Here is an 11,064-nt window from a genome sequence, read left to right on the forward strand (position 1 = left end):
GCTTTCAATACTCTTCAGCAGGAAGAACTAAGACTCTGTGGAATCCGTGGGGTTCTATGAGCTTGGTTCCGGCTAAGTAACATCTAAAGAACTAAACCTCTATGCACCTCTTCAAACCGTGCTCCCCAAAGTCCTGCTGTGCTGCCTCATCGTGGTGGTGGTGGTGGTGGTGGGGTGTTCCTGGGAGGGATGAGCGAAGAATGTCGGGAGTCCAGGCCACGAATATATATCCCCAGCAGGGCCACCCAAGGCAGGAAGGTTGACCCAGCTGCCCCGCTAAAGCAAGCAGGCACCAACGTTGGGCGGCAGCGACAGAGGCAGATGCCGGAGGCAGAGGATCCCTTTAGGGACAGTGGCAAAGGCATGGACTCATACTGCGCGGGAGAAAGCCAGGGTAGACCAGGCCCGCATTTTCACCAGGAAAACCAGGTGACAGAAAATATAAAATGATTGACGATGCAGCGCCGGATGACGGGCCCCTCAGGTCGGATGGCACTTACCGTGCTACCAAGAAAGAGCTGAGGATCGTTCAGAGTCCTGATGGCGTCTACGACGTGACTAGATTAAAGCCTTTGGGATGTCTGGCCGCTGCTGTTGCCGTCCAGGGAAAGAAAACCCGAAGCGGCAAAGGCAGAATTACAGTAGGAACGTGGGCTGGAAGAAGCATGAACAGAGGGAAGCTCACCCCAGTGAAAGATGAAATGAAGCAACTACAGATTGACTTTTTAGGTGTCAGTGAACTGAGATGGACTCGGATGGAGCACTTTCAGTCAAAAGTTCACACTTTCAGTCAAAAGTTCATACCATTTATTACTCAGGACATGAAAAACAAAGAAGGAACAGCACTGCTTCTATAGTTAGGAAGGATATAGCAAGAACAGTACTTGGCTACAATCCAATCAATGACTGAATAATATTGATTAGACTTTGGGGACAACACTTTAATATGACATTAAATTCAAGTTTATGCTCCAACCACTGATGCAGACGAAGAGGAGGCTGATGAGTTTTATGAGCAAGTCCTATTTAAAATCAACAGAACATGCAAGCAAGATGTGTTGCTTGTGACTGGAGACTGGAATGCCAACACTGGAAACATGAAAGAAGAAAATGTAGCTGGATTATATGGCTTAGGAAACTGACATGAAGCAGGAGACTGACTTATACATTTCTGCCACTCCAATGATTTCTTCATAGCCAACACTGTCTTCAAAACAACCAAAACAATGCCTTTATATGTGGACATCACTAAATGGAGTCTCTAGAAATCAAACTGACTCTTTTATTTCTAAAAGGATGTGGAAGAGCTCGATTATAGCATCAAAGACATGGACAGGTGCTAACTGTGGAACAGATCACAAACTGCTCATGTGCAAGCTCCAGTTAAGCTAAAGAAAAAGAAGAAAGCCAGTCAGTTTTCACAATATGATCTTGAACATAATACCCACCATTTTCAAGGAGAACACCAGGAATCACTTTGAAGTCCTGAACTTCACTGATAGAGAACCAGGGGAATTATGGAATGAACTTAAAGAAGTCATTAAGGATTAATGTGGAAAGAGACTGCCAAAAATGAAGAAAAAGAAAGCAAACTGGATGTCAGAGCAAACTGTGGAAATTGCCAAGAAGAGAAGAGAAGCCAAAGCCAAGAAAGACAAACATCTCAGAAAGGAACTTAACAAACAATTTCAGAGACCTGTTAGAAGAGACAAGAAGCAGTATTACAACATCTGTAAAGACACTGAAGATGGAAATGGACATGGAAAAACAAGGAAAGTCTTTCAAAAGATCTCTGAACTCAGAAGGAGGTTGCAACCTCAAATTGGTGTGCTAAAGGATGCCAATGGACAGATAGTAACCGATTCAAAGGAGATCAAAGGAAGATGGAAGGAATATACCGAAACACTATACAGTAGAGATGTCAACATCCAAGATACCTTAGAAGATATTCCTTACAAGAGCTCTAGTACTAGAAGATGAAGTCATATCAGCACTCTACAGGAACTGATGGAATATCCACTGAAATTTTGCAAGCAACAGAAGAAGAAATCATGCCAGCAGACCTGGAGAAGGACACAGCGGCCAACCGATTGGAAGAGGTCAATCTACATTCCAATACCAATAAAAGGAGACTTAACAGAGCGCGCAAACTATCGTACAATATCGTTTTTCACATGCTAGCAAAATAATGTGAAATCCAATGCAGTTAATCATCCAACACAGATTGGAGCCTTACATGGAAAAAGAGATGCCAGATGTTCAAGCTGGCTTTAGAAAAGACATTATTGCTGATGCACGCTGGATAATTGAGAAAGCCAAAGAATACCAAAAAGAAGTCAGTATGTGCTTCATCGATTATAGAAAAGTCTTTGTGTCGATCACATCAAGTTGTGGAAAGTGCTCAGAAAAATGGGAATTCCAGAACATCTCATTGTCCTCGTGAGAAACTTATAAACAGGTCAGGAAGCCACAGCATGGACAGAACTTGGAGAAACAGACTGGCTCCAGGTTGGCAAAAGAGTGCGACAAGGCTGCATACTCTCCCCTTATTTATTTATTCAACCCATATGCTGAATATATATTAAGGGAAGCTGGATTGGAAGAAGATGAGTGTGGTTTTAAAATTGGAGGAAGAAACATCAATAACCTGCGCTATGCTGGTGACACTACTCTGACAGCCAAAAATGCAAAGGATCTCCAAGCCCTAGTACTAAAAGTCAAAGAACACAGTGGAAAAAAAGGGAACTAAAATTAAATATAAAGACGACCAACTAATGACAACAGGTAGAACAACCAACCTTAGAATTGACAATGAAGATATCAAAGTTCTGCCTTTTAGGATCAACCATCAACAGTAAAGGAACAAGCAGTCAAGAAATACGCTGCAGACTAGCACTCACTACAGCAACCATGAAGGCCTTGGAAAAGATATTCAGGTGCTGTGATGTGTCTATACCTACAAAGATCAGAATTGTACAAGCCTTGGTATTCCCTCTGACCCTCTATGGAAGCGGAAGTTGGACTTTGGAGAAGCAGAAGAGGAAGAGTATTGATGCTTTTGAACTCTGGTGTCGGAGAAGACTCCTGAGAATACATGGAAGAAAGTTGGGCAGCCAAGAAAACAAATCGATGGATCATCTAAGAAATCAACACAGAGTTCTCACGTGAGGCACAAATGACCAGGCTCAAATTATTGTACTTTGGACACATTGTGCAAAGACCCAGTTCTCTGGAAAAGGCTCTGATGCTGGAAGGAAAGAGAAGAGGACAACCAGCAGCAAGGTGGCTGGACTCAGTACAATGGTGATGTATGTGCCATTGAGAGACTTGAAAGGACAGGTAGGGATGGATCATCATGGAGAAGATCTATCTATGTGGTTGCTAGGAGTCAAAAACTGCTTGATGGCACATAATCAATCAATCAATCAATCAATCAATCAATCAATCAACCTTTTCAAGCAACAAGTTTTCATGTTACCCATAAAAGAGCAACAACCAGTATACCATACCCACAAAGAAACTTAAAGGACCACTAAGGAGATCTTAACTAAGTTAAATGCAGGAGATTCATGTCAGCCCCCTAGAACTAATAATAGTGAGATGTAAAATCCACCACTACTGTGAGACTGATTCCACTACTTAGATTTTTTCCTATCCTTTCATCAAAACCACCATTTATTTGCCCATCATTTTCTACAGGGCCCAAATTCCAACTGGGATTCTCCTGAAGGTGATGAGTTAAAATTATCAGGGGAAAAAGCTTAGTGTGTAATGCCCAAAATCAGATCCCAGCTTACTGCTTTTGAACAAGATCTTGAAGGAACTGCCCATTCTGGCTCTAAACATTGGTAGGCAGCAAAAAAGACAACCCAGAAGTCCTGGTTCAGACATAACACTAAGTTCTGGAGTCCTGATAAGATGCAGACAAGCTGAGCCTCTTCTAGGAGCAGCAATGCAAGAGCAGTCAAGCCTTTTCCTAGCACACTTACTCCTTATTTTGCATGAATGTGTTGACAGGAAGCAAAGTGAATACAGAATATAATACCATAAAACAATAAAAACAGAGCTTCTGGATCAAGCCAAAGCCTATCTCATTCCATCATTTTGTTTCTGACAGCAACTAACCAGTTGCTCACCAGTGGGAGACAGAGACACCCCTCTTGAACCCTTGTTCCCCTGCAATTGATATTTGGAGGGGATCTGTCCCCAGCCTGGAGATGACATGGAGTCCAGGATAGTTAGTCTTCGCTAAACCTGTCCTCTGTGAATTTACCCACCCTCCTTTGAAAACCACATAAATTAGGAACCATCATGGCATTTTAAGGGATTGAATTCCACAGAGTACAAGTGGTCCTCGGTTAACGACCACTCGTTCAGCGACTGTTCAAACTCGTGACAGCGCTGAACAAGTGGTACTTACGACTAGTTCTCAAAGTTCTGGCCGTCACAACACCCCTGTGGGCCCATGATTATGATCCAGGTGCTTGGCAACTTGCCTCGATTTCCAACTGTTGCAGTGTCCCACGGTCACATGATCACGATTTGCAACTTTCCCTGCTGGCTTCCCACAAGCAAAGTCAATGGGGAAGCCGGCAGGAAGTTGGAAGTTAAGGTCATGTGAGGTCCTGGCTTAATGACCCGTGCAATCCTCATTTAACAACAGTAACCTGCGACTGCTGTCGCTAAGTGGCATGGTCACAAGACATCACGCTTTACAACCGCATCACTTAGCAACAGAAATTTCGGTCCCAATTACCATAGTTAAGCAAGGACTACCTGTATTTATTTATTGAATAATATTTATAATCCACCCCAATCCTAATGAACTCAACAAAATTAGATGCAAAAGACAAATATAAAGGTAAAAACAGTAGCATTAAAAGCCATGGATATACATCAAAGGCATTTCACAACTGAACTAATTTAATCTAAGGGCTGAGTGCACGCTGGAACAAAATTGCTTTAGTTTTGTTTTTAAAATGCTGGCAGGACTGAGGCCATCTATACCTCCGGGGGAGAATATTCCAAAAGTGGCAGCCACCACTGAGAGGGCTCGTCGCCTGGCCCTTTATGCGCTGGTTGCCGTGTCTGTCCTCAATGTCCTCCCAGTCATTAGGCGCTCCTGGGCACAAGGTTTGGAGAGAGGGAAAAGAACTTCGCTCTGCCCCCTTTCTCCATGTCACACACCTCAATCATACCCTCCTTGGTCTCCTCATTTTCTAAGTGAGAAAGACCAAACATTCTAACTTTTTCTCACAGGGAAATTTTTCAATCCCCGATTATTTTCTCCACTTTTTCCAGATCCGTCATATCCTTTTTAAAAATTAGCCAAGCAGAACTCAGAAAGAGGCTGCATCTGAGCCAAACATCTTGCTTGTGCAGCAAAAAGCCCCTAAACAAGCAGAGTTCGACCTTAGCAAGTATCACCTTCAACCAGGTGAGTTCTGCAGGACCAAGGACCACTCTAGGTGCTGTGTAGCATGCCAGAAAGTAGATGGGGCCAAGTCAAAATCTAAGCTTGAGTTAATGTAATTTATAGTGAATTAGAAATCTATTAAATTGATAAAATGTGAATATGTTTGTCTTTATAATTTTCCTTTCTATCGTGTTAAAAATTACAATTTGCTAATAATTTTTAGGGGAGCCAGTTTGGTGTAGTGGTTAAGGCACTGGGCTAGAAACCAGGAGACCCTGAGTTCTAGTCCCACCTTAGGCACAAAGCCAGCTGGGTAGCCTTGGGCCAGTTACTCTCTCTCAGCCCTAGGAAGCAGGCAATGGCAAACCACTTCCAAAATCTTGCCAAGAAAACTGCAGGGACTAGTCCAGGCAGTCACCGGGAGTCAATAATGACTCGAAGGTACAAAATAATAACAACAACAATAATAATTTTTAGAGGGGCTTCAAGGATGGCACATGTGGCCTTGAAGCTTTAGGCTGGGCATCTCTGCTCGAAATCTCACTGGAGCAGACTTTCTTGTATTTACACCAATAAGGAGGATAATCTTGATGCCACTGGCCAGAACCACTGAGTTGTAAAATGGCCAGATAAATCCCTTGTTACAGAATCTTACTTGGCAGAGTTTCTGTTGATTTACCTGGCTTTTTAAAAACATTATGTTCTTTGTGCTTAAATAAAGACTTTTGAATTGCATAAAATGTAATTTGAATGCCGGTCAGATCTCCTTGCACACCAATTCCAGTTTGCTAAATTGGTACATGAAATAATCGTGTTTTATTTCTCATTTTAATCTTGGTTGATTTATCTAAATTTAATTGGGCTAGATAAATCCCAACCTACTTTTATAACCTCTTCCTCATTATTATTATTATAATACAGAAAAATGTTCTTTGAAGTTCATTCAAGTTTTTTCCTCAAACCTGCAACAATATTTGCACACAGCTAGACTTAGTAACATGCAGAGAATCACCGTATATGGTCATATACCTATGGCTGCTGCCATATTACATTTCTAATTTCTAAATTATATAATTCTGCAATCAAATCACTCTGCTTCATTAATATATAGCCACTATAAAAACACAGATTGTACATTAACTAAGATGGAATCAGGAAATTACAAGGATCATAAAAATTTATAACATACTTTACAGAAACTTCCCACAGGGAAGTGGAAGTGATTCTGAAAATTTTGAGGAAAATTTATTGACAGTCTAGCAAACAAAGTTGAACAATGAAATTTTAGGTTTTGTATTTACTGAGAAGGAAGTCCCTTCAACCAAAGTAATATTTCTGAGCAGTTACATATAAAGATTAGGCTGTACAAAAGGAAGTGGCAAGCCTTCCTTATCAGCACACTAAAGCAGAACTCCATCAAAACCTCACTTTGTTTCCAGTAATTTCCATGTCCTAAGAGACTGAAACATAACCCATGGAGGAAATCAGAAAAGAGCACAGTATCATTTTCCCTGTATCCCATAATTTCCCCTGGGGTGCTTATCCAAGCTATTTCTTTGTTTACTACTGCTTAAAACCAAAGGCCACTGCAGCCATTGGCAGGGCCATGTTCATCCACCCCAGGCAGCCTCTTCAGCCTCACTTTCTCTCAGACACAAAACCCAGCCGGTCAGCTACGTTACGTCTGCCTCGCCAATGGCTATGAAGACAGACCCCAGAAGGTCTTACTCCACCCTGGGCTGGGAAGGACTGTAGCTCGAGGGCCATGTCAGGGCAGCCGTGCTGGGTCCAGAGAGCAAGATCCCTCTGACTCTATCAGGCCACAGGCCTTGGCTGCCCAGAGCTCCAAAGACACTTGTCTTTTCTGTGCAGGGTCGCTGCAAAGGTTCTTAAACGTTTTCTTAAGTCCTGCTTTGCTAAGTTCAGCTACCAAATGGTGTCCAAACCACAGACAATACTAAAGAGCAGTTACAAACCTAATTCAGCTGGAAAAATTCTGAGCCATATAAAAATGAGCACGATCACATGACACAAATTCTTTGATCGACGCACAGTAGAATCAGCAAATTTGAATATACACACCACCCAGCTGAGGCAGCTCCTACACTACACTGATGGCTTTCTGATGGCTAAGCATGTGATATGTGCCCAGAATGGCAGCTAATTCCAATCAGCTCTAAGTGCAAGCTGAAGCCAACAATTCATCCTGCCTTCGGATTCTTCTGTTTGTAGGGAATATTCAATTCTGAAAACGTTCTTAACCACCACTTGCAGCCAAGAACGTGTATGGGCAGACTGACTCCCTGTCCACCTCAGCTGTCACGGCCGGCTGTGATCTGCTACCCACTCTTGTTAAGAATGGCCTGATTCAAGCAAAGCCATGTTCTGCTCTAGCTCTGGAGCTTTTGCTGTTCCTGAAAATAGATACACAAGCGCCTGGAGGCAGTGAAGGACCCTTCCCGGACAAAATAATGGCAGGTTCACTATATCGTGATCTGCCTGCCTTTGGTTGAGCATGTTATGTGAAACTAGATACTGTGGTTTGTAAACCATGGTTTGGCATATGAACCCAGCCAGTGTTACTTTCTTCAGCTAATCATAAAATATAACTTAAGAATAAGTTACAAATAAAAATAAAACTTAAACTATATAACAGACATACAAACCAGCCTTTCATTGTGACAGGGACTGGGAGAAAATACAAGAGATCTCAAAGTCTAGGGATGATGTATCTTGTTGTCAGGCAGAGCTGGTGTTTAAATCTTGGTTCCGGTACCGAAGAATTAGAAATAATTTTCCAGCCCTGGAACACAAAACCACTCGATACAGGGGTGGTTAACCCCCCAGGCTGTGGACTGTATGAGGCTGCCAGAAACAGCCGTGGTGCTTCCCTCCATTTTGCAGGTGGAATATCTGGAATTAGGGAATCAGCCTTCTTTTAAGCAGCCAAGAAAAAAAAAACCCCTGAGAAACAGGACTTTGCACAGAGAGGGGCTCGTTGCCACAACCTCCTCTCCCCAAAGGACCTAAAGGGCTCCCCAGTTTGAAAACTGGATAGCGATGCAGCCATGAATAAAGGCTCAGCTACATACAAATGAACCATCCAGGATTGGCGTGATCCTATCCAAGCCAATATCCCCCATTTCATGTCTAGGTTTTGCTGATTAAAGAAAGCTGCCAAACTGAGATCAGGTGACTTGTCAATTCCCATTCCTCCTCCTGCCTCAACTGCCAAGGGAAGAGTTCTTCAGTGGCGGATGATGCCCCCTCTCTGACAGACAAAGCGCCCAAGTCCCACCTCTCGGGGCGAATCTCGGCCTTCCAAATCTTGCTAAGAAAACGGCAGGGGGGAGTTCGGGCAGTCGCCAGGAATCAATACAGGCTCGAAGGCGCAAAAAAAAACAAGAAAAACAAAAAGAGCTACAGACGGGCAGTCCTGACTGACCGAGCGCCTCATCGGTCGGTGCGCTCTGCCCAGAGAGGGCGGAAGACCGGGGCCCCCGTGAGATTCCCGCAGACTCAGCGCCCAGCCTCCCCCGGGAGGAGGGCCCGGGGCCAGGAGGGGGAAGACCCCTCCGCGGCAGAAGCTCAGCCTGGAGAGAGGAGAGCCCCGAGGCGAGAGGCAGCGCGATGCCGCCTCCTCCTCCTCCTCCTCCCCAAGAGCCCGCGGCTCTCGCGCAAGAGGCCGGTGATCCAGCACAATCCCTCCCCGCCCCCCCCGCCGTTCTGGCAGCGGACACGCAGCCCGAGCGAGGGCGGGAGCGAGGGAGGGCTGGGTCCACGGCGGAGAGGGGAAATCGTCCGAACTAGGCCTCGAAGCTCGGCCAAGCGCGAAAGCCGCCCTGCGACAGCAGCCAGCGGGGCCGGGCTCCGGCGACATCCACACGTGCGCAGGCCCGCTGCAAACCCCGCATCGGAGGCTCGCTTTCGCCGGAGGGGCGGGTGAGGCGGCGCCTCCGGGGCTCCTTCGGAACGGAGCGCCCCCACCCGGCCGGCCGGCGGGCGGGGGAACCCCGATTCAGACGCGCTGGACGGACGGGCGCCCGCCAGGCCCGCGCCCCGGCGGCAGGAAGGGCCTCCTGGGCGGCTCGGCTCGGCGCAGCCGGATGCGGCCTCCCCCCCCCCAGCAAGCAGCCCGGGGACGGCCGCCAGCCGCCCTTCCTGTTTCGGCCTCGCGGCCTGCGCCCCCCCCGCTGAGGCAGCTTGGCGGGGGGGCGGGGACCCTCTGCCCAGCTCCGCTGCGGCCCCAGCCGGGCAGCGCCCGCGCCCCCCGCCGAGGCGCCCGCGGCCCTTCGGGGAGTGCGGGCCGTGGCCGCGGGGGAGCCGGGACGCTGCCGGGGGCGGGGGGAGCAAGGCCGGACCGGACAGAGGGCGGCCCGGGGGGAAGGGCCTGCGCCCCCACCGCTGCAAGCCGGGCTCCCGCGGCGGCCGGGGCGCTGCCGCCGCGAGGAGCGGCCCGGCGCCCCCGCCCGCTCACCGTGGGAGCCCCCGCCCGGCCCTCATGGCGCCGCCGCTCTCCGCCGCCGCTCTCCTCCGCCGCCACCGCCTCGTCACTCCTCAGAGCCGGCTCGGCCGCTCCTTTCTGCGCATGCGCCGCGACGCCCGGCCCTCCAGGGGAAGGTCAGCGCGGAGGGAGAGCGGCGCGGCGCGACTTCCGGCGCCCCCGAGAAGAACGGAGGCGGGGAAAACGGCGAGGCGGCCAATGCGGGGAAGCGACGCGGGCGCCGCTGCCGTTCCTTCCGCTCCCCCGCGTGGCTCGGCGGTCGAATGGCAGCCGGAAGCCGGGAGCGCTCGCGGCTCTCCCTGGGGCTGGGTCGTCCTCCGTGTGCGCATGCGCACGCGCTCCCGGAAGCGCCGCTCCCTCCGAACAGAGGCGCGGCTCTTTTGTCCGCGCACCGAATTTCCGGGCTCGCCCGCGCGGGGCCCCGCTGGAGCGCGGCCCACCCCCGGAGCCCCCGAAGGACGAGGGCGACCGTCTCCCTTGCCCGGCCACGCCGCGTTCCCCCCGCGAGGCGGGCGCTTCATCCGAAACCTCCACGGCCCGGCCTCTCCGCGCGCAGGAGGGGGGCCCCCTTCTTTCCCCCGCCCCGAGGCCCGCTCGCCCGGGCTTAGCTTCCCCGCCGGGGCGCCCCGAGATCCGCCCCTCACCCGCCGCCTTGGAAACGGGCGCGTTTGCGCGCCTGAGCGCATCTCCTCCAGCAGGATACCGTGGCTTCAAGGCAGGAGATGACGAAGTCTTAAAACGAATGGCACCATTTCTGCCAAACATTTATTATATGATCTGCGATTTCTACAGAAATATTTTGAAATTTTTTTAATGTTTGAAAAGCCATCATTTAAAATCCAATTATTCTGCCAGTAAACAGAACGAACCTTTCTCCTAGGTCGTTTCAATAGTTTAATTCAAAACTATTCTTAATTTACTCCAAGATACCCAAGCTTCCTACAGCCTAAGCAGGTGCTCATTAGTTGAAGGAAATGTCTTGTTAGGAGAAGTGTAAACATGTAGCATCTTAAAATTGTTTTGAAGTCATTTGCCTTTGAGATTTAGCTACCCCACCCCCAATTTTGGGTCTGATGTGAACCTGATCAGCATTCATTCCTAGCTCCCAAGGCCAGCTAAACCTGTTTTGGCTTCCCATGGAAGC

The 11,064-nt window shown here is 48.2% G+C and overlaps 1 protein-coding gene across 2 annotated transcripts in view; it reads right to left on the bottom strand.

The window, feature by feature from the left end:
- The window catches only part of FAM222B (family with sequence similarity 222 member B), a 31,063-nt gene extending 21,010 nt beyond the window's left edge, over positions 1 to 10,053 (bottom strand). Inside the window, exon 1 of one of the 2 annotated variants that reach the window (XM_088138693.1) lies at positions 9,894 to 10,053. The gene's annotated coding sequence lies outside the window, so the exon portion shown is untranslated. The remainder of the gene's footprint in view (positions 1 to 9,893) is intronic. The other variant, XM_088138695.1, reaches the window with a different exon arrangement.
- Positions 10,054 to 11,064: the final 1,011 nt, after the last annotated feature.

This window comes from Python bivittatus, unplaced genomic scaffold, assembly GCF_059951505.1.
Source record: "Python bivittatus isolate LINGU-HERP-01145 unplaced genomic scaffold, Pbiv_v1 ctg000240_np1212, whole genome shotgun sequence".
Taxonomy (NCBI): Eukaryota; Metazoa; Chordata; class Lepidosauria; order Squamata; family Pythonidae; genus Python; species Python bivittatus.